The 26,631-nt window shown below is 36.0% G+C and overlaps 1 protein-coding gene and 1 pseudogene across 1 annotated transcript in view; one reads left to right on the plus strand and one right to left on the minus strand.

Moving 5' to 3' along the window:
- The window catches only part of Sdk1 (sidekick cell adhesion molecule 1), an 881,670-nt gene that overhangs the window by 280,237 nt on the left and 574,802 nt on the right, over nucleotides 1–26,631 (plus strand). The gene's annotated exons all lie outside the window — the stretch shown is intronic.
- Nucleotides 6,406–7,144, minus strand: LOC124970615 (adenylate kinase isoenzyme 6-like; annotated as a pseudogene).

Consider the following 26,631-nt stretch of genomic DNA (forward strand, 5'->3'; position numbering starts at 1 on the left):
TACTACTAAAATAAAAGACTTTATGTAAATACTTGAGAGTAACTATCCACTGTATTCTTATGGTGCCAGTGTTTGTCTTTAAGCCTCTTTGAAAAACTGTGTGGTAGGTTTAATTTTATTTTTGGATTACTGGAAGAGATCTTCAGGAAGACATGGAGCTCTTAAAGGGGTCTCTCTTCAAGCCTAAGTGAAGAAATGAAAAGAAAAAATCAAATACACAGACTTATAAGAAAGAAGTACAAGTTGATTTACCTTCATTATGGAAGCTCCCTAATAAAGGAACAGAAAGCAAGGGAAGAGTCTAAACCCTGCTGAAGGTCTCTTCTGTTCCTTTGGTCACCTTTTCACTGCCTAATGGCAAAATCCTCTTCTGGAAACTTCCTTCATGGCAAAGTTTTGGTTGTTGTTATTTTCTCTGTGTTGGGATAAGTTTAGAAGTAATTCCTATGTGTGTTCCAAGTTTCCTGCCAAAATTTGTTGAACTATGCCTCCAAGCTAACTGAGGTTATGCTTTATTTTTATTTTTGTTCAGAAAGTTGACAAACTAATATTTCTACCTCTAGCAAGAAAATCTGAGATGCTTTCATACGTAAATTGTCATTGAAATGGCATTTGCATAGGGTTTTGACCTTTTCAAAGCGCAGTCCATTCTCCTTTCTTCCATGATGCTTCACACATTTAATTTTTGTTGTGGGAATACAATCATTATGCCTTGGGAAGTTATAATGAGGTACAATGTGAGGGGAAATCCACAGGGCCAGACCCCTGCCCTACAGAGGAGTCATTCCTACCACCAAGAAGGTTCCTAAGGCTGTAGGATTGGAAAATAGGCCACTGGTGGGGAGAAAATTTGCTCTTGGCTAGTGATGTCCTTTCAGAAGCCACTTCTAATAGTGGGTGATGAAGGTTACACAGCCATCTCAAGGCAGGTCTGGAAATACAGGAGTCACTTGCTTCTGAGGTTTGGAATGACATTCAGTGTATTTCTCAGCAAGCAGATCTCTGCTGAGTACAGTTGTGTTGCACTTTCTCATGGACACAAGCAGAAGTTATGTGGACTTTACTTTTGGTGTAAGCTGTACAAATGGATGATCATTTCAGAACATCTCATTAACATTAGCTTCTAAATTACTTGAATATATTCATTTGTTGATTACCTGATAATGAAAACACCAATAGCAATCTGAGTTCTGTGAAGTTTTTGTTTTTATCCTTAAGAAGGACTTTATTTTTGACAAATGATCATTTATTCACTCATTGATTATTATCACTAGATATCTATGCTACTACTGTTCAACTTGTTTAATTCCTTCCTCAACCATAACAATTGGATAGTTTTTATATTTGAATTATTTTCCTCATAAATTGTGTTATCCTTGGCTTTTCTTTTTCGTAAATGCTTTTGACTATCTGGCCTTTATAGCATCAATTTCATTTTTAAATGCCTGCGAAGACATGCTTGACTGCCTATAAATTTTCTAGCCTAGTTCTGTAAGAATTCTTCATTTTCCAGAAACCATATGTATTTGTCTTGGTTCTCAACAGTTTATAACTGCCAAAATAATTTAAAAGACATTTTTCTGGTGTAACTTAATTTAGAGAAGAACCCGTTTTGTCAGGAAAAGCATAGTAAGTGGCATGGATCAAGGAGCTATGCCTGCCACCCTCAGAGGCAGCGTGGGTATGCAGAGAGCACTGCACTGGGAATCTGCCAAGGTGACTTGAGCCTGCCTGTCCAAGTGAGGACCTTGACCCTTCCTAATCACTGCCTGTTTCTGGGCCTCAGTTTCTTCACTGGAATATTGGCTTAGTGAGTTTCCAAGGTAACTTTTAGGAAAAATAGATCATTGATTCTAAGTTTTAACTTTTAGAAGTTCAGAATGAACATTGATAGCTCATCTGGTTTTGATATTTGTCTTTGTATCAAAGCAGATTTTGGGATTAAATGGTGAAAAATTCAGAGAAACTGGGTCATGCTATATCATTGAACAATCCTAATAGCTTAGTGGCTTAAAGTAAGTTTATTTCATGCCTAGGATACGTGCCAGTATGAGTTGGGTGGAGGGTTTCTGCTCACTGAAGCCACTCAAGAATGGAGCCTCATGGAGCAGCTGCCATCTCATGTTGCTGATAGGTGTCACAGGAAAAGAAGTACAGCAGAGATATCTATATCTTTAGCTCTGTAGATAATCTCCCTGACTCTTAAAACTTCTGCATTTCATTGCCTATAGCAAGGGACCATTTCTGATTCAGGGTTGGGGGATTATCATCCTGACACATTTGAGAGGGAAACTGGGCTCCTGTGCTGTGCAGTGAGATTGGCACCATATCGCTCAGAAAGCATCTTCTAACCTAAGCCAACTTTAGAAGGGGTTTTAATGTTGAATGAACAGCCTTGCTCAGTGTATTTCCATACTGTGCAGAATGAGAATAACTGGGATCAGAGCTATTAGGGATGGGCAAAAGGACAGAAGGCAGAGACATATCATGTGATCAATGAAGGGGTTAGAAAAATAGCAATGTACCAAATAAACACTATGGAAAAATGTTGAATGGTCTCATATTAATGGCCAATTTTATGCCAAGATTGAAGTGAAATTTTGGGAAAAAGAAAAGATCCATGTGAGGTCAATTCTAGCATGATAGGGTTGTTGTCTTCCTTATAGCTGTCCACACCTGTTGTTCTTCATCCTTCAAGGCTTCTTTCAAATTCTACTTATTTACATGTATTCCCACTCAATGTGAATTCTTCAAGGACAAGGGGCCATTTCTGCATCCACTGTGCCTAGCAGGTAGTTCGCAGTCACCAAGTGGATTTAGAATGAATTCATGGACCAGATGTTGGTCCTCCTGCCCCTGGTGCCTGCAGTTCTCTGCTGACTCAGCATTTCATGAGGCTGCACCTGGCACAGGGAATGGTCCTGGTGGAAACAGCTAAAGCAAGATGGCATTTCTCAAATTTATGGCCACTGCTCTTTTAATTTTGGTGAGGCCATGTAGGAGGGGTCATAGGATAGTTCTGAGATTACAAAAGGGAAATATACATTTGTACCAAATACATGTTTTTTGTTCTATGTGTTTTAATTTCATTTCTTTGAATTACTAAGAATACCTAAATTAGTATAATCAGAGTCCTTTAAAGGCTTTAATAACATATTGACATTCTTTACAATTTTTATTATGAAATTACTGAATGTAATTAGACAAATAATTTGACTTAAGATTCTTTTGATTCTCAAACTTGAAAGTAAATTAGAGCTAACTGGAGGCCCCAATTCCCAGAGTTTCTGTTGCCTTAGGTACTGGTTGGGGCCCAAGAATTTATATCTCTTTCCTTGGGATGATCATATTGTGCTGGTCTGAGGATTACCCTTTGACAAGCAACGTGGTAAGAGAACCAGAAGACAGTAAGTAATTACAGGTTTGACTCTCCATGATGCCACTTAGTAACCTTTGACATTGTTTAATGCTCAGCCCCTCTAATCCTTGTGGAAAATAAAGGTCACAGTTGTCCTCATGGAAGATCAGGTGAAATTGTACACTAACAGCAATTTTTACAACAGTGATGTTGTAGGAGTGTAACGCCCTATAGATTATGAACCATGAATACATGTTTTACATTCAAAATTCACATGGCATTATATTAGTTAGTGGAAGATGGGGGCATGGAAGGAACAAGAGACCAGTGCCAAACGAATGAATGGATGTGAAGAATGTAGAGGAAGGAAGGTTGTGGTGGACCGCCGAGGGCAGGCCTTGCTGAACTTGCCTATTAAAGGCATCGCTTTGCAGAAGACCCTCGCCTTTCTTCTTGGTGGAGCTCTCTTGTGTAGGTGATGGTTGGGGACCTAGAAATCTGTGGTGTTGATGCATTTTAAATTATGTTTATCCATTTTTGGACTCAGTCTAAGGTTACCTACCTCTTAAAGAGTTTATAGAGAGTATAAAATTATTCATTTTGTCAGCATTTTAAACTCATCCTCTCAACAAATGTATAATATTGTATATACAAATATCAAAAAGATAAAGTCATCTACCCACACTCTTCCTTTAGCCAATTATGGAAAGGAGGAAAATCTTTGAAATCACAAAAATGTTATAATCTTGAGATTAAAAATGTAGTTCATACATAATTAACTAGCAATAGCATTTTACTTTTATGGTGTATGATCTTGTTGTCTTAGAGTTTTAGATAGTTTTTATTATGGTTTAACCCTTACTTTAAAATTATACTTAATAGTACATTTAGAAATTAACATTAAGTATATAATATTAAAATTTTTACACTAAGTGCTTTAATAGCCAAATATTTAAGATTAGAAAAAATTATAGTTTAATAGTCATAATTATTATATTTGAGTTGGATAGGGATATGAGTTAATTGTATAGGGCACAGAAAGTTATGTGGTAAGCATAAATCATTTTTGACAATAAAATTGAGATTTTTAAACTTATTTTGGGCAAAGATTATCTGGGTAATAGACAGTGAAGTGCACCCATATGTAATACCTACCTTCTTGGTTAATGTAACACATGCTTGCTGCAATTGTAATAGTGTTTTATTAAATATTATTTTTAATCAATACAAATTGGTCACTTCATACCATATGGATTCTATTTAGATTTTTGGCATAATAAAGAAATTCCCACAGGCCTGTGTATTAGGGATTGGTCTCTAGGGTGGTGGTGTTGGGAAGTGGTGGGACCTTTGAGAGATGGGGCCTAGAAGGAGATCCTCAGGTCATTGGTAGCTTGTTCCTCAAAGGGGATGGTGCAATGCTGGCTCCTTCCTCTTTCTCTTTGCTCCCTGGCTTGTGGTTTGAGTGGGTTTTCCTCAACATGTGCTTCTGCCAAGATGTGCTACTACAGTACCAAAACCATGAGGCCAATTGATCATGGACAAGAACATCCAAAATTGTGAGCCAGAACAAATCTTTTCTCTTTATAAGTCAGTTATTTCAGATGCTTTGTTATAGTAAAATGAAACTGATCCACACTTTCATACTTGAGAAAGATTGAGAATCTCTGACCTTGTATCCTTGACCTGTCTTATTAACCAGCTCTCTGGATCACCTTATATATTTCCTACATATGTCTTACTTTTTTAGATAGAACTTCAGTTCTTCTAAAGGAAACAAAATGGAAAACCAAGAACATAAGTGGTCTGCTGGATGAAGTGGTGCATGCTTATAGCTCCAGCTACTTTGGAGACTGAAGTGGGAGGATCCAAGAGTTCAAGACCATTCTGGACAGAATAGTGAGATGCCACCTCAAAAACAAAACAGAAGCCATTGGAAAAAATAATACATTGGCCATTCTTCATTCCCTTTTCATGAAGATGCATTTCAGTCTTAAAAGTTAACTTTTTGCTGCTTTTTTTTTTTTTTTTTTTCCTTTCTACCTGGTCATCTCCTCCTCAGAACCTTCTCTGATCATGTTGACCCACATATTCTTGTTGAAGAATGTAATTGAAAGCATAGCCAATTTCTCCCACCACACTCTCCTTTCATTCTTTAAAACACATACTGTATGGTTTCTGAAGTAACAATGGAAAATAAATCCAAGGTTCTGCTATCAAATTGAAAAATTACATTGTGAGACAATTGTAATCCATGTACTGTGTACTTTAAATTTTCCACAATTAAGTTATAAATTTGCCACAATTAAGTGATTTAGCATTGATGTAGATCAACTGAATAGGTCAGAGATCTACATGTGTATGAATGAATATCTGAGATATGGTAAAACTGGTAAAGATCAGTTTAGAAAAGATGGTTTATTCACAATTGACTATATATCTGGAAGAAAATAATTTTAGACACACTTCTCACTCTGTGTCCAAAATTAATTTCAAATAAATTAGTCAAAATGTTATAAAAATATTCAAGTGATAGAGGAAGTATTTGTACATAGGTCTGTGTTGCTGTAGCTATTTTCCTACATTTCTGAAATCTGACAGATTTTAGAAGTCAGATTTCAGAAAGGAGAGAAAAGAGAAAAATTTTCTTTTGTTAATATTTGGTTGCTTTCATTTTTTTATCTTTATATTAAACAATGCTGTGATGAACATCCTTAAGTCTGTTTTGAAAGTAAATTCATAATTTTCTCTTTTTTTGATGATTTTATTTTAATAAATCATCTGTATTTTCTTTTATAATACTCCTTTGGTCATATTTATTATTTAATAACTGAAGCATTAAATGACAATTTTTACTTTTAACATTATATTCATTTATATTTGAGATTGTTTAGCTTTCCTGTGGAGAAAAAGAGACTCAGGCACAAATGTTTACATTATGTACCCAGTGGGCCTACAACAAGATTTTAATAGTATTTACTGGTATGTGGGAAATTTCTATGAAGTGGGCATAGAGGTATCAATAAGAGTGACTGTAAAGTGGCTAGTCAAGTGTTAAGATCTTTGACCCACTGCTCAGTGTTTTCAAGATCTGATTTATATTATCTTCTAGTCCTTCTGGTTTATTGCTGGGCAGTTGATGCACAATTTCTTATTTGTAGGGTCCTATCTATGGCTTCTTCATAGAGAACTTGAAAAATCTCACACGGAATATTATCTTTTAATTTCTTCTCACCATAACCCCTTGTTTCAAGTCTTTTGTATAATACACTGTTATCTGTTCTCAACACAAAAACTATATGAAATTAGCATTCAGGGAGGAAATCACAACCATGGTAATCAACAATAGCTCTGTCTTCTCTCATTTGGTTTTCTAACTCATCAAATACTCTATCTTTATCTAAAATGGGACAGTCATACTCTTCATCATAGCCATTATATAACTGCCCTCCTCGAGCTAGATCGCCCACATTAATGTATTTCAGTCCTGATCTTTTTTTTTTTTAAATATTTTTAGTTGTAGATGGACACAATATCTTTATTTATTTTTTTATGTGGTGCTGAGAATCGAACCCAGTGCCTCACACGTGCTAGGCAAGCGCTCTACCACTGAGCCATGACCCCAGCCCTCAGTCCTGATCTTGATGCAAGATCTTTGCCTAGTGTAGTTTTTCCAATCCCTGGCGTACTGGAGGAGCAACTGCCCAAGGGAATTAAGGTTCCATGTCCTCCATAATTTTCTTTTGAACAATGTCTTGGAAGTGAAAACTCTGGTTGTAAGTTCATTCATATTTTTCAAGGCTTTTGAAACAAACTTTCAAATTTTTCTTCAGAAAGGCTGTGACATTTTAGTGACTTTATTCTTTTGTGGTATTTACATCTCATTATTCTTCTCTTCAGAACAGACCATCATTTGTTAGAGAAGTACTGTACCCTCATCTCCCATATCTTTTGCCAGTTTTCTACCCACAGTTAAGTGTCATTATGTATCACCTAACAACAGGGAAATGTTCTGAGAAACGTATTGTGTGGTTTCATTGTTGTGAATGTCCTTACACTAGATAATACGTGTACATTGCCAGACATGGCCTCTTGATGCCCTCAGGAGGGGAGAAGATGAGATGGGAGAGGCTGCTCCGGAATAACCTGGCATACTTTTTCATGATAAAGTGTTTTTTTTTTTTTCCCCCCCAGTAAGTAGGAGTATATGCTCAAATAATGATAAAAGTATATTGTAAATACAAAAAGCAGTTTTAGTCATTTATTGTCATTATCCAGCATTAGGTACTGTATGTAGTTGTGTGTGCTATACATTTATGAAAAGTAACTGGCATCAGCAGCAAACATGCATTGTGCTACCATATCAGGACCTTTTCCACATCACCAGATGATAGAAATTGTTAGCTCTGCTACAGTTTCATGGGAGACCATCATGTATGGTCTCTGTTGTTAACTGAAGCATCTTCATGCTTCAGCCCTATAATCTAGGGCTTCCTGTGCAACCTGAAATTAACAGTTTGTATTTTTATTATCTGTTGCAGATTGATGTACTAATATGCTCATGAAGAAAATATCACTTCTTTGACCTCAAAAACCTCCTTCTCTGGCATTAGTCAGAGACCTGTGTTACAGTCCAGTAACTAGGGACAGCAACAGTCAGGTTTTCTCTTGTGCCTCAGAAGTTGCTTCCCTTGGTAGACTTTGCTTTTCCTTGACTTCTGTCACTTTCTGTTACCTTTTCAATTGAAGAGCAACCTATTTCCAAACTGTGTAAGAAAAGTAATGTACTGAGGCTTGCTTCTGTCTTTTGATATCTTTCATGTGTACAGTTCTTGATGGGATCCAGAATTTGCTGAGTTCATTCTGAAGGTTATGGAGTGTGGCCTCTCAGTTCTAGTCTTCCTGGGAGGGGGCACTCTTTTCAAGGATGGCACCAAAGGGTTGATCAGTATTATTTTTTTATTAGACATGATTTTTGTATCTATCTCTGTAACCAATATGAGACAGTATTGAGGTGAAAACATCTTTCTGATTATTTGATATACGTAGAATTCCTTATGGATTATTTTATTTATTTATTTTTAATTTTTAAAAAATTTTACAGACTGCATTTTGATTCATTGTACACAAATGGGGTACATCATTTCATTTCTATGTTGCACATGATGTAGATTCTTACCATTCATGTAATCATACATGTACATAGGGTAATGATGTCTGCCTCATTCCACCATCTTTCATACCCCTCCCCCTCCCCCTTCTCATTTCTCTCTAGGTAATCTAAATTTCCTCCATTCTTCTCTCACCCTCTACCTCCCCACCCCCATTATGTATATCATTATCCACTTACCAGGGAAAACATTTGGCCTTTGCTTTTTTGGGATTGGCTCATTTCACTAAGCATGATATTCTCCAATTCCATCCACTTTTCTGCAAATGCCATAATATTATTATTCTTTATGACTGAATAATATTCCATTGTGTATATATATCACAGTTTCTTATCCATTCATCTGTTGAAGGACATCTAGGTTGGTTCCACAATCTACCTATTATGAACTGAGCTGCTATAAACATTGATGTGGCTGTGTTACTGTAGTATGCTAATTTTAACTCCTTTGGGTATAAACCGAGGAGTGGGAGAGCTGGGTCAAATAGTGGGTCCATTCCAACTTTTCTGAGGAATATCCATACTGCTTTCCAGACTGGCTGCACCAATTTGCAACTCTACCAGCAACGTACAACTGTGCCTTTTCCCCCACATCCACACCAACAACGATTATTGTTTCTGTTCTTGATAATAGCCATTCTGATTGGAGTAAGATGAAATCTTAGAGTTGTTTTAATTTGCATTTTTCTAATTACTAGAGATGTTGAACACTTTTTGTTATATTTATTAATGGCCTGTATATATTCTTCTCTAAAGTATCTGTCCAGTTCCTTGGCCCATTTATTAATTGGGTTCTTTGTATTTTTGGTGTAAAATTTTGTAAATTCTTTATAAATTTTGGACATAAGTGCTCTTAAGTGTGCAAAAGATTTCCTCTCACTCTGTAGTCTCTCTCTTCACATGATTGATTATATCCTTTGCTGAGAAAAAAGCTTTTTAGTTTGAATTCATCACATTTATTAATGGATTATTTTATTTAAGTAAAATATTTTAAATAATATAATATGTTACATATAATCTCTTGTGTAAATGGAAAAAATCAAAGTTATTTCCTTTCAGGGTAGGGTGTTTTATTTCTTACAGTCTTCAGTGCAAAATAGGATAGAGATGTGTCATGAATAGTGCACAGGAGACTGAATTTGGTGTGTTTGGATCCTGTGGGTAGAGTTCTCTGCTCTTTGCACTGGGGTTCTTGGTTTTGTTTTTACTTTTAATATTGACTTGAATTATTACACTATAAATAAGCTGAAGATTATTGCAGGACTCTTTTTAAATTGACCCAGAACAATATACCACTGTTGTAGCTTTCTGTAAATGACTTTCTTTTTTTTTAATATTTTTTATTAGCTGTTGATGGACTTTTACTTTTTATTTACTCATATATACATGGTACTGAGACTCGAACCCAGTACCTCACACATGCTAGGCAAGCTTTCCACCACTGAGTCACAACCCAGCCATGTAAGTGGCTTTCTAAATGCATATAAGGGCACCGTTACTATGTTCCTTTTACTTACTATAAACCAACTAATATGTAAACAGAGATCTGAACAATGACTTTTTTTTTTGTTTGTTTTTGTTTTTAATGCATAGGCCAACTCTTTCCTCAAGCCAAAATTTAGCCATAAAGGGGAAAGAAAAAAATTTTTGGTGCATGCAACACTGAAGTAAAATAATTCAGATTCATTTACAGTTTCCTACTTTTGCATGTAAAAACATGTAACCTAAAGGTCTATAATAAATTTGTGAACATCAGCACAATTGTCAAATGATAATGGTATTTGGAAAGGCAACATAAACTTATAGCTTTATATATCAACATATATAGTCACATGCATATATACTTTTCTATATACAGATATACATAGAGCTGTGTATCTCAATATGTATATCTCAAATCTATATACACATGATGTATATAATATATGTATATTTGAGATACACAAATATCTTGCTTGCATTTTTCCTCTCTTTTAAGTGCTATCTTCAGATGAGTTAATATACTTAAAATCAATTTATTTTGGCAAGAGTAAGAATTACTAGTATTGTACAAGATGTCAGGGATTTGGTCAGAGCAGCTGTGACAAAACTTGGCTGTAATGCAAGTACCTCATGTCCCGCTTACCCTCAGCCTCTCCTTGGTTACTGCTGCATACTTACTGTTATGCCTTTACTTGATGAACTGGGATATTTCTTGTCCTTTCCTTTCCTTAGCTTCTTCTTTATCCCTAATCCTGGATAATGGCTTATAACAGTGAACTCTCAGAACATGTAGAACAGGTTAGGAAGTCTCTTATAAGGATAATTATATCGACTTGACAGATGTGTTCAGAAATTTTCTTATAGTCATTAAAATATAAAGCAAAATTTGAAATGCTTTGTGTGATATTAATAGTTTACCATGACAAGTGATGGTATAAAAAAGATTTCTTTTAAGAACTCTTGTCATATTTCCTCTAATTTTCATGATTTGATATTTCTAGGAAATGTTTCACTCTATTCAATCTAAGAAATTTATAATTTTTGCAGTATTGCTCTGAAACCTTCATATTAATGTATTAGCTTAGTTTAAACCTTCTGTCAATCTCAGTTGTTTAAAAAAAAGGAAAATTTCAATAGATTTTATAACAGTGTTGAGTAAAGTCAACCAGCTATTAATATTTTTTTCTTCTAAGCACTGTAGGAGAAAGGATAGCCTATTTCAGGATCTAACCAACTTTTATATCATGCAAATTAATTTTTAAAAGATATTAACTCTTTTTTCTTGTTGTTCTTTTGTATTTTGTTTACCATATTACTTACCAGAAGTAGATGTTTTACAGGAGGTACAACCCAGTCAAAAGATTAAAAAAAAGAAAAAAATAGAAAAGAAAAGCCAGGTGAGTGGCACATGCCTGTAATCTCAGCAGCTTGGGAGGCTGAGGCAGGAGGATCGTGACTTCAAAGCCAGCCTCAGCAATTTAGCAAGACCCTAAGCAACTCAGTGAGATCCTGTCTCTAAATAAAATATTTTTTTAAAGGACTGGGGATGTGACCCAGTGGTTAAGCACCTCTGGGCTAAAAAAAAAAAAAAAAAAAAGAAAACACGTGTGTTTATAATGCAATATTTATTAATATAGGTCATATTACCTTAATATATGAGTACCTGATAGGTAGATGAATTATTTAAAATGAGTGTCCGGGTACTATTTTCTGGTATTTGAAATAAAATGAATTATTCATGTTCATATATAATATGATAAGCCAAAATTACCCTGGTTGTTTTTGATCCCAAATGGGGAATCATCAACAGTAGTTTCACCCTCACTTCACAGGTCATTTAAACCTAAAGTTGGACACAATGTTCAGATTATGCTAGTTGTGCATGTTGTTATACTCTTGTGCTAAGTTTTAAATCACTTTATCTTTGACCTTGCTTACATGCTGCTTCAGGCCTCCCCCCTCCCCCTTTCCTCCTAGAATTAAATCTATCGAAACTAAAACCAAGAACATCAGGTTGACTGACCTCACATTCCCATCTAAATTTAGTAGTTTCATACAGTAGACAACTTTTAAATTTAAGTTTTTTTAATTAAAGAATTTTTCTTAAGGAAGTTATTTAGACTTGGAAACTGTGAATCATGTTATCATGCTTTTAAAAACTCTTTAACTTGAGAAATAAAGAACTGATTTCATGGCCTCTGTCATTCAGGTTTTGCTGCAGTACAATTCCTAAGTGAGAGATCACAACCCGTTGGTCCCTCTGGTTGCTGGCGGTCGAGGTCCCAGGCCCTCAGTAGATGTTCCTTGCATGAGTGCTTGCTCATCTGTGCCATTTGTCAAATATAAACAGATTTTCCCTACCTCTTCTCTCCTCTCTTCTGTGCCGACAGTGTGACAGGAAGGCAGAATTTGTTAATACAAGTTGATAATACATGGGTTTTCCTTTGAAAGTAATATGTATTTCACTGGACCACATTTTAGAGAGTTCCCTTCTTTTTGTTTGATTCCTGGCAATGTTCCTATGCCGTACTGACCACAGGGTAGGATCTTAACTTATTCATGGCCGTGAATCATATTGAGCCATTTATCTCAGCTGTCATGCATTTTGCTAATTAGGCCATTCTAGGGGTCAAAGGAAATGAAAGACTTTGAAATAATCATTATATTCTCAGAACAAAGCAGCATCTAATGCCCTTATTCATTAATTTTTTCTGATGTTTCATAAGCCCAGAAGTGACAGGTAAGTTAGGATAGTGTTGCATTCATGATCTTCCTCCCTTTATCTGAAGATTGTATGGAAAGTTTGTAAATAATTACCTTAAGGAATGATAAGGTATATGTTTATATTTTTTCCTGAAGATTTTTAAATCCTTAATCAAAAACCTGTTATACAGCATTTGGAAAATAGGGAAATATAAGAAAATTTAAGTGTAGAAGTATAATTTGATGGATTTCCTTTATTATCTTTTCTGTTTCTTGACAAAATTTAATAATTGTTTTATATTGTGCAAAGATAGCTGCCATTTTCTGAGTACTTACTTCATGGAAGGAAGTGGTGAATTAAGAGCTTTGCATGTGTTGTCTGTTTAATATTCATGGCAGAGAATATTAGAAAATAAGCAACTATTTTCTAGTGATGAATCTGAGGCTTAGAATTTGCTCAGTGTCGAAAATTTAGAAAATTGAAAATTCTAGTTTGGACAAGATGGCATAGACCTCTTTTTCTTTTCTTCTCCTTATTAAGTAAAATAATATGCCCTGGAAATAAGATAAAAAACAAAGAACCAGGAATATCAAAGGTGATAGGAAGAGATCAAGCTAGTTTGGTCCCTGAGGAGCAAAGCATCAATACAATGGCAGGGCATATCATGTTCCCTCATCCAACAGAAAAGGCATATTTGGCATTTCCTGACCTCTGAACTAGCAACCAAGGCAGCCCAAAGGAGCCTCCTTCCTTCCTTGGATGGAACAGGAACAAGCCTTGCACATCTACAAGGTGGTCCGATAGGAGCTTCTCTAACATTAAGGGGCCAGGAGAAGTCCCTTTCCAGTGAGAGACATCTGGGTTTCTGGGAAGCACCTAGCTAGTGGGATCCTACCCCACAAATGATTCAGCCATATAACCTCTTTGTGTCCCATGAACTTGGGACTCCCTTCCTGCACCCTAAGGTGCAGAACCAGCCAGGGAAGCCCTTCCATCTGTGGGCATGAGCATCTCCACTTCCTGTGTTGAGAGATGCAGGGAGCCAGGCCAGGGGAAACCTTCCTGGGCAGCACCAGCAGTGATCAGAGGCAGCCCCATTGGCAGTAGATAAGTGGAGTAGATTAAAGAACACTCCAAAGACTCTGAAATCAAGCTGTCATTGGAACCACAACCCACAAATTTAACAAGGACTTGCATGTTAAACCCAAACGGATGACTGCCGAGACTGAAAATCAGCAAGGATACAGAAGGTATGAACAACCCAATTATCCAACAAGACCTAATTGACATTTCTAGAACATTCCACCTAACAATAGAATCTTCTAGTCTTCTAGTCATCTCAAGAGTTCATGGGACATTTGCCAAGACACAGTACAGTTTGGGTTGTAGAGCAAACTTTACATTTAAAACAATCAAGTTCATGCAGAGTGTATTATCTGATCACAGTGAAGTCAAACTAGCATCCATAATGGATAACAGGAAAATCTCCAAATAGGTGAAAATGAAATCTTGCATTTCTTAATAATAAATGGATCAAAGATGGGTTTATAAGGGAAATAAAAATACATAAAACTGAATGAAAACAAAATACATGTATCAAAATAAGTTGGGTGCAGATAAAGCAGTTCTGAGAGTGAATTTTATATCACTAAATGTTTTATTTAAAAGTGAAGAAAGCTCCAATCAATAACCTTAATTCTTAAGAATTCAGTGGAAAAAAAGAGGAAAATAAGCCCAAAGCAAGTAGAAGGAAGGGAAAAAAAAAAAACAGAAGTGGATGAAATGGAAATACAAGAAAAATAGAGAAAAATCAGTGAAGCAAAGAGCTGGTTCTGGGCAAAAAATAAAATTTATAAACTTAGCAAAACTAAGAAAAAGTACACAAATTACTGTTATCAGAAATGAAGTGAGCCAATATTAAAGATCACATAGCCATAAAGGAGAAATAAGGGAGAACTTCACACTCATAAATTTGCCAGCTAAAAAACAGTGAAACCAAGGTGTCAAGAACTGCCAACTACCAAAACTTAACCAAGGTGAAATAGATGATCTTGACAGTCATGTAACCACTAAGAAAATTAGTAGTGGATTTGAAGAAATTACATGCTCAAAATGTATGATGTCTTGGAAGGATCTTGCAGTGGACTTTAAGATAAATGAATTGTTAGGGGAAATGAGAGAGCTCTGGTATTCTCAGATTTTGGAACTGAAGACACATCTGTTATATTTTCTTCTTTCTGAAGTGTGACTTTTTTTTTTTTTTTTTTTTTTTTTTTTTTTACTGCACACACTGTTTCTGTCAGATCATTGGTGGCCTCCAGCATCTTACTAGTCCTAAAACAAGAATAAAAGGGAATCTCTGCTGCTTGGGAGGCTGAGGCAGGTGGATCAAGAGTTCAAAGCCAGCCTCAGCAACTTAGTGAGGATCTAAGCTACTCAGCAAGACCCTTTCTCTACAAAAAAGGGCTGGGGATGTGGTTTAGTGGTTAAGTATCCCTGGGTTTGATCCCCAGTACCAAACAACAACAAGAAAACCAACCAACAAACAAACAGAAAACAAGGAATCTCTATTGCAGGATTTGTTTAAGGAAAAAAAAAAAAAAATTCCAGGGAAGACTGGAATTAGCTTGGTTTGGATAACGTCTCATCATTTTCCACTTTTTGAGCAAAGAACACTGATTAACATAGCACAAACAGTGGTGTGGTGTGGATTACTGCTCTGTATGGATGGAATGAACACATGCCCTCTGGGGTGGGACCAGAGGGTGACCTAGACACAGCCAGTAGGGAAAACCCTTCAAGGTTGCTCTGGTCTGCCCTCATCTTAAATCACAAATATACCAATATTTTTTCAATTAAACCTAATTGTAATAACTTTCAAATTCAGTAGAAATTTTCCCCTTTGGTAATGACAAGCTAATTTATATTAGAAACTATAAAAATATTTTAAAAGAACCTTTTAGATAATGAATAATTTTTGTCTACTTTAAAAAATTATTAATTTTTTAACGTATTGCTGAGGATTGTACTTAGTGCCTCACATGTACTTGATGAGTGCTTTACCTCTAAGCTACAACCCCAGCCCTTTTGTGTACTTTTAATGTGCATTTTATTAGCAAATAAAATGCCACTACAAATTCATGTCATTTCCCCCTGCCATGTACAAGGTCACATATGTAATATTGTTTGAAAGAAGGATTTTTTTTTTTTTTTTTTTTTTTTGTGGTACTGGGGATCAAACTCAGGGCCTTGTGCTTCTGAGGCAAGCACTCTACCAGCTGAGCTATCTCCCCAGCCCTGAAAGAAGGATTTTGACTGATGGGTATTGGAATGAATCTTTGAATGTTTTAGATTTTCCTGTTATCTACAGGGGAGATAAATATAAATATATGGGATTTATTTAAATATTTAATATTATAAATATTAATATGTTATAAATAATATTTAATAGGATTTATTGTACATTTTGAAATACATATATATTTTAAAACTTAAGGATTTAAAATAGATAGCATGTACTACCCACTGAAACGACTGTTCTTGAACCTGTAACTCAGACACTGAATTCATGATATGTAATTGTTTATTATTATAAAAGTAGCACATGCACTTGAAAATAAAATCCCAGGATAATGACCCTCGCAAGGATTTCATAATTGAGCAGCTCACTGTGAGGCCATCTGACTTCACAGCTCATCAGCAATTAAGCCTCAGTTTAAACAATGCTGCTGTATCCTTTGCAGAATAGTAGCTGGGAGTCTTATCCACTCCGTTACCATTATAGTTTCTATGAAGACCCAAGTTGACTCAGCTTGGTTCTACTTCCAGGAAAAATATTTTCTTTGTGTAAAAGCGGTTTTGTCCTTTTTTTTTTTTTTGGTCAGAAAATGGAAAAAGGTGTTCTAAATGTTTTCTTAGTGCCAGGACCCCGAAAGGCACAATTTAATGCCCAGATGTAGTAATTGGCTTCCTCAGTTACAGTGATTCATTCAGATTCCTTTCTGATTTATTGTTATGTGTCTTGCAGTAGCTGTTCCCTTATCACCCTGCAGCCCTGTTGTAAAAGCAGAGTCCAATCAGTTCACCTGTGTATCTTTTTCTAATTCCTAAACAAGTTTTATAATTATAAATATTTGAACCTCAAAGTATAAATACAGAGGACCACTATTTTTTCCTTTTTTTAAAAAAATGCCTAAACAAAACCAAGCACAGATGTACTTAGTATCATCAACATAGATTGCAGACTTGACACAAGTAGGGGCTGTGTCTTGCTAACTAATATATCGCAGACTTCACAAAAGTAGGGACTTTGTCTTGCTAACTGTTGCACCTAGAGCTCATGATATATAGTGCTTGACACTCAATAAATGTTCCAGGTGACTGATGTGAATAAACTGAAGAAGTATTGGGCTCCTCAGAACTTGGAAGAACATGGGAAAACTTGTATTGGCAAAAGAGCAATGCACAGCTCCAGGAGACAATCGTGTCACACACAGCACATTCTTTGAAGCCTGGTGTTTTATATTAAAACAAGTTCTGATTTCTGCACATTAGGAATGTTTTATTACAAAAATTATTTTAAATGTTATTTCATAGAACACTATTATGCTTTTGCAAAGTGTACTGTGCTCATCCTGAAGACCTCTGTCTAGCTAACTTGTGCTGCTTTTGAGAAATACAAGTGTAAAATTAATTAGTTTCTGTGATAGTACTGTCTATATGTTGAGGACATCCACATTTATGTCGTCCATATTTCTTTCACTCCTGAATTCACCATTGTAGTTAATAGCAACTCTGTCTTTCCAGTTGATTGAGGCAAGAAAAATTCCTAAATTAGTCTTGGGTTATTTATTTTTTTCCTTTCAAACTTAACATCCAGTGTGTTAGGAAATACTGTTGGCTGTACCTGGATATGTGTCCTGAATTTGATCAGTTCCTACTGCTAAAAAAGTACCACCACTGTTTCTAAAGATCTGTGCCGTTGCCTCTCTGTCGGCTCTCCCTGTAGCCCCCATGCCAATCCCTGAGCTCTCCTGTCTTTCGTCCTCCCCCTTGCTCTTCTCCTCCAGCCTCCTGGCCTCCTTTGCTGTTCCTCCAGTGTGCCTGTGTTGCTGCTACTTTGTCTTTGTTCCCTTTGCTGTGGCTATTCTTCCTGTACCATGTGTCTGCATGGCTCCTGCCTTTTTCCAGTGGTATTTTACCCAGAACTTATATTTTCGGTGAGGTCTTCCCTTATTCAGCCTAACCACCATTTCTCACCAGCCACTCTCTGCCCCCCAACACATTCTTCTTTCCCTCTCTATTTCTTTTCTTGGCACTTACCTAACATACCACATGTTTTTTGTGTTAAAGGCATCTGATGTCTCTCCCTGCCTGCTGGCCCCAGTGCATCCCTAAGTTGTAAGCTTAGTGAGGGTGGGCTAGAAAGTAACTTGTTACTTAGTAGGCAACCAGGAGATCTTTAATCTTGACTCTGGAGTTCTATTAGAAGCCTCCTTTTAATCTTATCTCGCTCTTTTCTTGGGGTCAGATCCTGGATAGTAACTTTCAACATCTGCTTGTATGCTTCTTGGTTTTAGAATACCAGGACAACTTTGTGTCAGAAATACTTTTGAGCTGTTCTCTCAACTGTGACTGCCATTTTCCTCAAGCATCAGGGATGGAACATTTAGGAGAGAAAAGATAGAAACTGTCCTCTTAGATCTTACTTACTCCCAGATATGCCAGTGTTGCTGTCTGTTAGCTGCAGTAAGCATGGCTATGACTGGGGACATTTCTGAAAGCATGAACTTTCTCATGACTGCTGCTTTTCCTCTGGGTTGACCACACCTGTGGAGACTGACACTAATCTAGGTGTGCTTAGTGCTTGTTTCCATGAGTGGTGGCTATTGGCCAGGCATAATGTTGGCACATAGTAAGTACTCAGTAAATGACTTCTGAGTCCCTACCTTAGAATTCAGTGACTTGACTTAGTTTATCTCTATGTAGGATAACATTGGCCTTCACATTTTGCATCTTGAAGCATAGGATATGGAGAGCATGTGCCCCTTCTAGAGCACATTGTTCTTAATAAGGAAGCTAAATAAGATTCTCTGATGAAGATTTAAGTGAGATTCATTATGGAGCTGTAAATTATGAGTATTTTACTTTCTTTTTAAAGTCTTCAAATTTATATTTGCTTTTATTTTCTTGTTAAGATGGATTGAAATGGATTAATGGAACAAAAATACCATTGGATGAAAATATAGAGAAAATGTGCATCCATAATAAATATTTTAGGTCTCTGTTTATCAGTCACCCATGGCTATGTTTACATCCTTGATCTAGGATAGAATGCAATGCCATATCTACAGCATGCTGCCTCAGCCAGAGTTCACCTTGGGAATAGTATCCAGCTATTTGGGAAACTGCATAGTGCCTTTGTGGAAAAAATAATTCCAAGTGCAGGACAGATCCTATCTCCAAGGATTTCAAATCATATTCTGTGCTTTCCAAAAATAACCTGCCATTATCAGTTTTGACCCCTACCTTTAAAAGAACATATTTTTCTTTTCTATTGCTTCAGGTAAAACATGCTCAGTCATAGAAAATACTTTGGCATATTATTTCGTAAAAAGGTGGTGTTAGCTTTTTAATACAGCCAAGATGGTAAACTAGCATTGCCTAAGGATCCCCTAACCCATACTAGATTTTGAGGTATTGTGAAATCTAGAGAGAAATATGGATACTAGGAACTAAGAACAACAAAAACAAAAAGAAGCATGAGAAACCCCCCAGGAGACTGCAGGCTGTTCTAGCTTTTGTGTGGTAGAAAGTGGACAGTGGCAGCCAGAGGGAGGAAGGGGCATTCTAGGAGTCTGGAGGAAAGCTTTGTTTGAAGCTGTTTTAAAGTTGAGGTACAATGCATGAGATTTAGCATTTTAACCAGTTTTCAGAGGACATTTCAACAGCATGAAGTTCCTTTACAGTTAGCTTTCCATTTACCTCTCCTGTGGCTCAGATTTTATTTTCAGTCAAATTCAGTCACTCAGTGTGGGATATAATAAGCATCCCCAGTTGTATGACTCTTATAAAGCTCTCTGTAGAAAGAGTCACATAGAAACATGTCAGGAGGAAATGCAATGGGAATAAGCCCATGTGCTGTGGGAGAGGGGAGGTCACATCCCAAGTGACATTCATTGATGCCTTTCAAAGGAATGCTGTCACCTTTAACTAAATAGAACAAACAATTTTTAAAAATCCTAGGACCAAAGAGAAGAGAAAACACATGCATAATAACCCGGAAGTAAATCCTGAATTTTATCAGCTTTATTGGGTAGAGGGGAATCCAATGGGATCTGACAGTAGAAGTAAATAAATGTAAGGATGAATCTGGAAGGAATATGCTATGAATACAGATAGGCAGAAGGTGTAGCTTTTAAACCAGCAGCAGGGGAAGAGAACTTGAAGTACCAATCAAAAACAGGAAACGGGCAGCCAGGTGTAATAAAGAAACAAAAAGAAAATAGATTAAATTGAAAAATTTTTTAAAAAAATGATCAGCAAGTACAAATATGGTAGTAACCACAAAAATGTGAAGTTGTACTCCATGTATGTATGATATGTTAAAATATAGTCTGCCATATATAACTAAGAAGAACAAATAGAAATTTAAAGAAAAAAGCAAATATGGCAGCAATTGCAATATATGTTACTGGATTATCCTCATAAAGAGGAATTCTCAGATGGGGCGAAAAATCAAGGTGTAAAAATAAGTTATCTGTAAGAAAGTTAAAAAGAAAGGCAGAGAAAAGTGGAAAATAAAAGAAAAGTGATGTATTATGAAAATGTGAATCAAGAGAAAGCAGCAGTAATTTGAATATATCATAAGGCCCAAAAAGGGGTGTTATATATTGGTTAAAGGAACATTAGGTCAAGAAGTTATAACCATCAGAAACACAGGTATCTACAACACAGGCCGAAAATATACTAACAGCAACTGATGGGTCTGCAAAGAGAACCAACAATTATGTTTGAAGATTTTTAACATACTGCTCTCTCAAACTGATAAATCTTCATTTGAAAAAAATAAGCAGAGGTAAAGAAAACCTGAATAATGCAATTAATCCACTTGAGTTATTAGAAATCTCACTAAATCTGCATACTCAACAGAAAATGTATTTTTTGAACTTGTATGGAATGATTATAAAAACAAACCATGTATATACCATAAAGGGAGCCTCAATAATTTCCCAAGGATGAAACAAATTAGGTACAGTGTAATAAGAAACTATAAACAAAATGGTAGCCTTCCCAGATTATTTTGGTCCTATGGTTACAAATTAAATAAAATACTTCGTTTTTTTTTTTTTAAACTTTCCCAAGTGGGGTGGGGATGATGTTGAGAATTGAATCCAAGGCCTTATAGATGCTAGGCAAGCACTTTCCCAACCAAATTACATTCCTATAAATAACATAATTGTAAATAACCCTTGGGTTAAAAAGAAAATTGAAAAATGAAAGTATGTTATATTTAAAACTGAAAGAAAATGAAATTATTAAATGTCAGAATTGTGGGACATACACTAAGCAGTGCTTCATGGGATTTTATATTCTCTGTACATTCATAAGTAAACACTTAAGAATAAAGAAAAAATTTGTAAAAAAGAACAATAAAACCAAACCCAGGAAAACAGGAAGGAAAGAAATAATAAAGGTAAGCACTGAAAGCAATGAACTCAGAATGATATTAGCACTACTATTAATGACAGAGAAGGTTAAGAAAGTCCAAACCTGGCTTTTTGAAAGATAAATGAGATAGATCTCTGAGAGACTGAACAAGAAGAGAAGTCAAGCTAAAATAAAATAGGGAACAACAAAAGTAGAAATACGTGTAGACCAAATAAATTTTCAAAAGATTTAAAAGATTATTGGAAGAAATACATACTCATGAATTTGGATAGATTGTGAAAATTAGTAAGTTCTCAGAAAAAAAATTGAAAAAGCTAGTGTATCTTAAGAAATCAAGACATGGTTTGACCCGTACATTATAAAGAAGTGGAGATAGCAGTGGAAGATTTTTCTCCCCCAAAACCCAGAGGAAATTGTATAGGCAAGTTCTACTAAATTTATATTTCGAAAAAGGCAATTCTTATCGTTTACGTGTTATTCCAGAAAATGGAAAGTAGCAGGAAAGGCACCTAGCTTATTTTATAAAAGCTATTGGAACTTTGATCAGAAAATCTGTGAATATAATACTGTATATTAAATGAGTAGAGGAAGAATTGTGTATCTGAAGCCGAGCAAAAGCATAGTTCACTGATTTGAGTCAGAAAAACCATATACATGAAAAATAAGAAATAAAGGAGAACTTCCTTAACAGTTACATGCTGAAAACTTTATCAAAGACTTCGTTTAGTGGAGAAACTAGTTACATTTCTTCTAATATTGGGAACAAACAAGTATACTGGGGTTAGTCACTGTTTCCTGCAAGGGAAAACATCTAGATTTTGAAGCAGAAAGGTGTAGTAGGGTGAATCAAGTACTTAAAGTTGGAAAGGCTGGAGAAACAGGTATGGGATGGGGATTCACTGTAAGATCACAGCACTATAATTAGAAATCAAAGAACAGGAAATTGCCACTGCTGCCCCTTTCATTATCATAGGCTTTTACAAACCCCACAAGTGGATAACTGGATAGCAGAATATAGGTGGTAGTTATTACCTTGTAGACGTACTCAACTAGTGGGAAAGTGGAATGGAGTTTGAGAGAGCCTATCAAAGTTATCTACCACGTATGCTAATGATCTCTGCAACTGCCTTACATAGCATTTGATATCTTGAGCAATGCTAACCAAGAAGGGAAAAAAATAGAGGCCTAAGTAGTGAAAGGAATAGATAAAATTATCCGTATTTAAGACAACATGGTCGTCTAAACCAACAATTGAATAAACTGATTATTAGAACTAATGAGTGCCATGATTTTGGTATATTATCAGTCTATAAGAATCAGTATAATTTCTAACCCTGTAATAACCAATTAAAATATAGTGAAACATAAGATACCACTCATTGTAGAGGTCTTTCACCTCTTTTGTGAGATTGATTCCCAAGTATTTTATTTTTTTCGATGCTATTGTGAATGGGGTAGTTTTCCTAATTTCTCTTTCTGAAGATTCATCACTTATGTATAAAAATGCATTGGATTTATGAGCATTGATCTTGTAACCTGCTACTTTACTGAATTCACTTATGAGTTCTAAAAGTTTTCTGGTGGAATTTCCAGGTTCCTCTAAATATATAATCATGTCATCAGCGAACAGGGATAGTTTGAGTTCTTCTTTTCCTATTCGTATCCCTTTAATTTCTTTGGTTTGTCTGATTGCTCTGGCTAGAGTCTCAAGGACGATGTTGAATAGAAGTGGTGAAAGAGGGCATCCCTGCCTTGTTCCAGTTTTTAGGGGGAATGCTTTCAGTTTTTCACCATTTACAATGATATTAGCCATGGGCTTAGCGTAGATTGCCTTTATAATGTTTAGGAATGTTCCCACTACCCCAATTTTTTCTAGTGTTTTGAGCATGAAGGGATGCTGTATTTTATCAAATGCTTTTTCTGCATCTATTGAAATAATCATGTGATTCTTAACTTTAAGTCTGTTGATATGGTGAATGACATTTATTGATTTCCGAATGTTGAACCAACCTTGCATCCCTGGGATAAAACCCACTTGATCGTGGTGCACTATCTTTTTAATATATATTTGTATGCGATTTGCTAAAATTTTGTTGAGAATTTTTGCATCGATATTCATTAAGGATATTGGTCTGAAATTTTCTTTCCTTGATGTGTCTCTGTCTGGTTTAGGTATCAGGGTGATATTGGCTTCATAGAACGAGTTTGGTAGGGTTCCCTCCTCTTCTATTTCATGGAATAGTTTGAGAAGTATTGGAATGAGCTCTTCTCTACAGAACACTAAAGAAAGAAATTCAAGAAAACCTTAGAAGATGGAAAGATCTCCCATGTTCCTGGATAGGCAGAATTAATATCGTCAAAATGGCTATACTACCTAAAGTGCTATACACATTCAATGCAATTCCAATTAAAATCCCAATGATGTACCTTGCAGAAATAGAGCAAGCAATTATGAAATTCATCTGGAAGAATAAAAAACCTAGAATAGCTAAAGCAATCCTCAGTAGCAAGAGCGAAGCAGGGGGTATTGCAATACCAGATCTTCAACTCTACTACAAAGCAATAGTAACAAAAACAGCATGGTATTGGTACCAAAATAGACAGGTAGATCAATGGTACAGAATAGAGGACATGGACACAAACCCAAATAAATACAATTTTCTCATACTAGACAAAGGTTCCAACAATATGCAATGGAGAAAAGATAGCCTCTTCAACAAATGGTGCTGGGAAAACTGGAAAACCATATGCAATAGAATGAAATTAAACCCCTATCTCTCACCCTACACAAAACTCAACTCAAAATGGATCAAGGACCTCGGAATCAGACCAGAGACCCTGCATCTTATAGAAGAAAAAGTAGGTCCAAATCTTCAACTTGTTGGCTCAGGATCAGATTTCCTTAACAGGACTCCCATAGCACAAGAAATAAAAGCAAGAATCAACAACTGGGATGGATTCAAACTAAAAAGCTTTCTCTCAGCAAAGGAAACTATCAGTAATGTGAAGAGAGAGCCTACAGAGTGGGAGAATATCTTTGCCAACCATACCTCAGATAGAGCGCTAATTTCCAGAATCTATAAAGAACTCAAAAAACTCTACACGAAGAATACAAATAATCCAATCAACAAATGGGCTAAGGAAATGAACAGACACTTCACAGAAGAAGATGTACAAGTAATCACCAGATATATGAAAAAATGTTCAACGTCCCTAGTAATAAGGGAAATGCAAATCAAAACTACCCTAAGATTTCATCTCACCCCAATTAGAATGGCGATTATCAAGAATACAAGCAACAATAGGTGTTGGCGAGGATGTGGTGTAAAAGGAACACTCATACATTGCTGGTGGGGTTGCAAATTAGTGCAGCCACTCTGGAAAGCAGTGTGGAGATTCCTCAGAAAGCTTGGAATGGAAACACCATTTGACCCAGCTATCCCACTCCTTGGCCTATACCCAAAGGACTTAAAATCAGCATACTACAGAGATACAGCCACATCAATGTTCATTGCTGCTCAATTCACCATAGCCAGATTGTGGAACCAACCTAGATGCCCTTCAGTTGATGAATGGATAAAGAAACTGTGGCATATTTATACAATGGAATATTACTCCGCAATGAAGAATGATAAAATTATGGCATTTGTAGGCAAATGGTCGAAATTGGAGAATATCATGCTAAGTGAGATAAGCCAATCTCAAAAAACTAAAGGTCGAATGATCTCGCTGATAAGCGGATGAGGACATATAATGGGGGGTGGGAGGGGCTAGCATTAGGTTTAGGGTTAGGTTTAGAGTTAGGCTAAGGACAGCAGTAAGAATGAAGGAAAGAAGGACTGTGTAGAGGGAAAAGAGGGGTGGGAGGGGTGGGGAGAGGGGAAAAATAAACATCATTACCCTATGTAAATGTAAAAAAAAAAAAAAAAAGATACCACTCATAATTGCAATGAAAATTGTATAGTATCTATGAATTAAGATGCACAAAAATCTTTTTAGAGAGAGAATTCTACTAAAAGACAAGATTATATGAATGAGTAATAAGACTTTCTTTCTCTTTGGGGTAGTATTAAAAAGACACGAGTTCTTCCTAAGTTAATTTTTAACATTCAGTTCATTCTCAAAATTTTAGTTGTATGTTCTTGAAGAGTATGTTAAACTTCTGAAAACATAAACCAATAGGAGAAAATGTATTAATTTGATTGTATAAAATTAATGGATTTCTGCATAATACATGCATCTAGAGACAGATGACAGAATGGGATGTAATGTGTGCATTGTCCAGAATTTGTAAGAGATTGATAGCAAATCAGTGTCCGAAAAACAGTATGAATGAGATAACAATGTGGATAGAAAAGTAAGAAAGAGATGAACGTGTACTTCAAAAAAGAGAGCCCCTAAAGCAACATACGATGAAATCATCAAGGTCATTAGTACTCAGAGAGGTGAGAGTTGGAGTAGTAGTACAGTATTACAAACTAAAATAGCAAATACAGGGGAAGATCTATGGATATAGGGATTATCACACAGTAGTGATGGGAATGTACGCTCTGACTGGCTGCACTGGAGAAGAGTACCGGCAATTCTTAATCAAATTAGACATATGAGCATTGATTTGATATTTATTCCCCTGGGCATGTGTCCCAAGGACATTTTCAGGAATCAAGTGAGGGATAAGCAAAAGGTGTTTGTAACAAAATTATCTCTAGAGGCAATATGCTTGGGTGCCATTCTCAGAAAGTGGTTGAGAAGAATGTGGTGGCTGCATGCAGTGCAGTGAGTGGAAGCAACTGCAGCTACAGAAATATGGAGCCTAGTAGGAGGTACAGAACACCACGCTGTGGGGGAGAGTAAGTAGCAGGAGGTGACTGATGCACAGTGCTATCATCTATAGAATTAAAAATACATGTCCACAAAATAAATAGTGTGTAAGAGCACATTCAAACAAAAGGATAACCATTAAACATTAGAATTGGTGCTTTTTGTGGCATGGAGATAAGTATAGGGAATGGATTTAAGAGAGAATTCATCCATAAATTCATATACACACACATACAAACATGCACATTCATGCACACACACACATACACACAGGATCTTTTGTGACCATTAATAATAAAATTCCATCAATTGAAGAACATGTTTCACATAAACTTATACCCCTCAAAGTTAAAAAATGTTTTGTGCAATTTACCCCAATTTTTATTTTTGGCATAATGTTGCATTCACAGTATCTATTCAGTTTTG

The sequence above is a fragment of the Sciurus carolinensis genome, chromosome 18, assembly GCF_902686445.1.
Source record: "Sciurus carolinensis chromosome 18, mSciCar1.2, whole genome shotgun sequence".
In the NCBI taxonomy this organism is placed as follows: domain Eukaryota; kingdom Metazoa; phylum Chordata; class Mammalia; order Rodentia; family Sciuridae; genus Sciurus; species Sciurus carolinensis.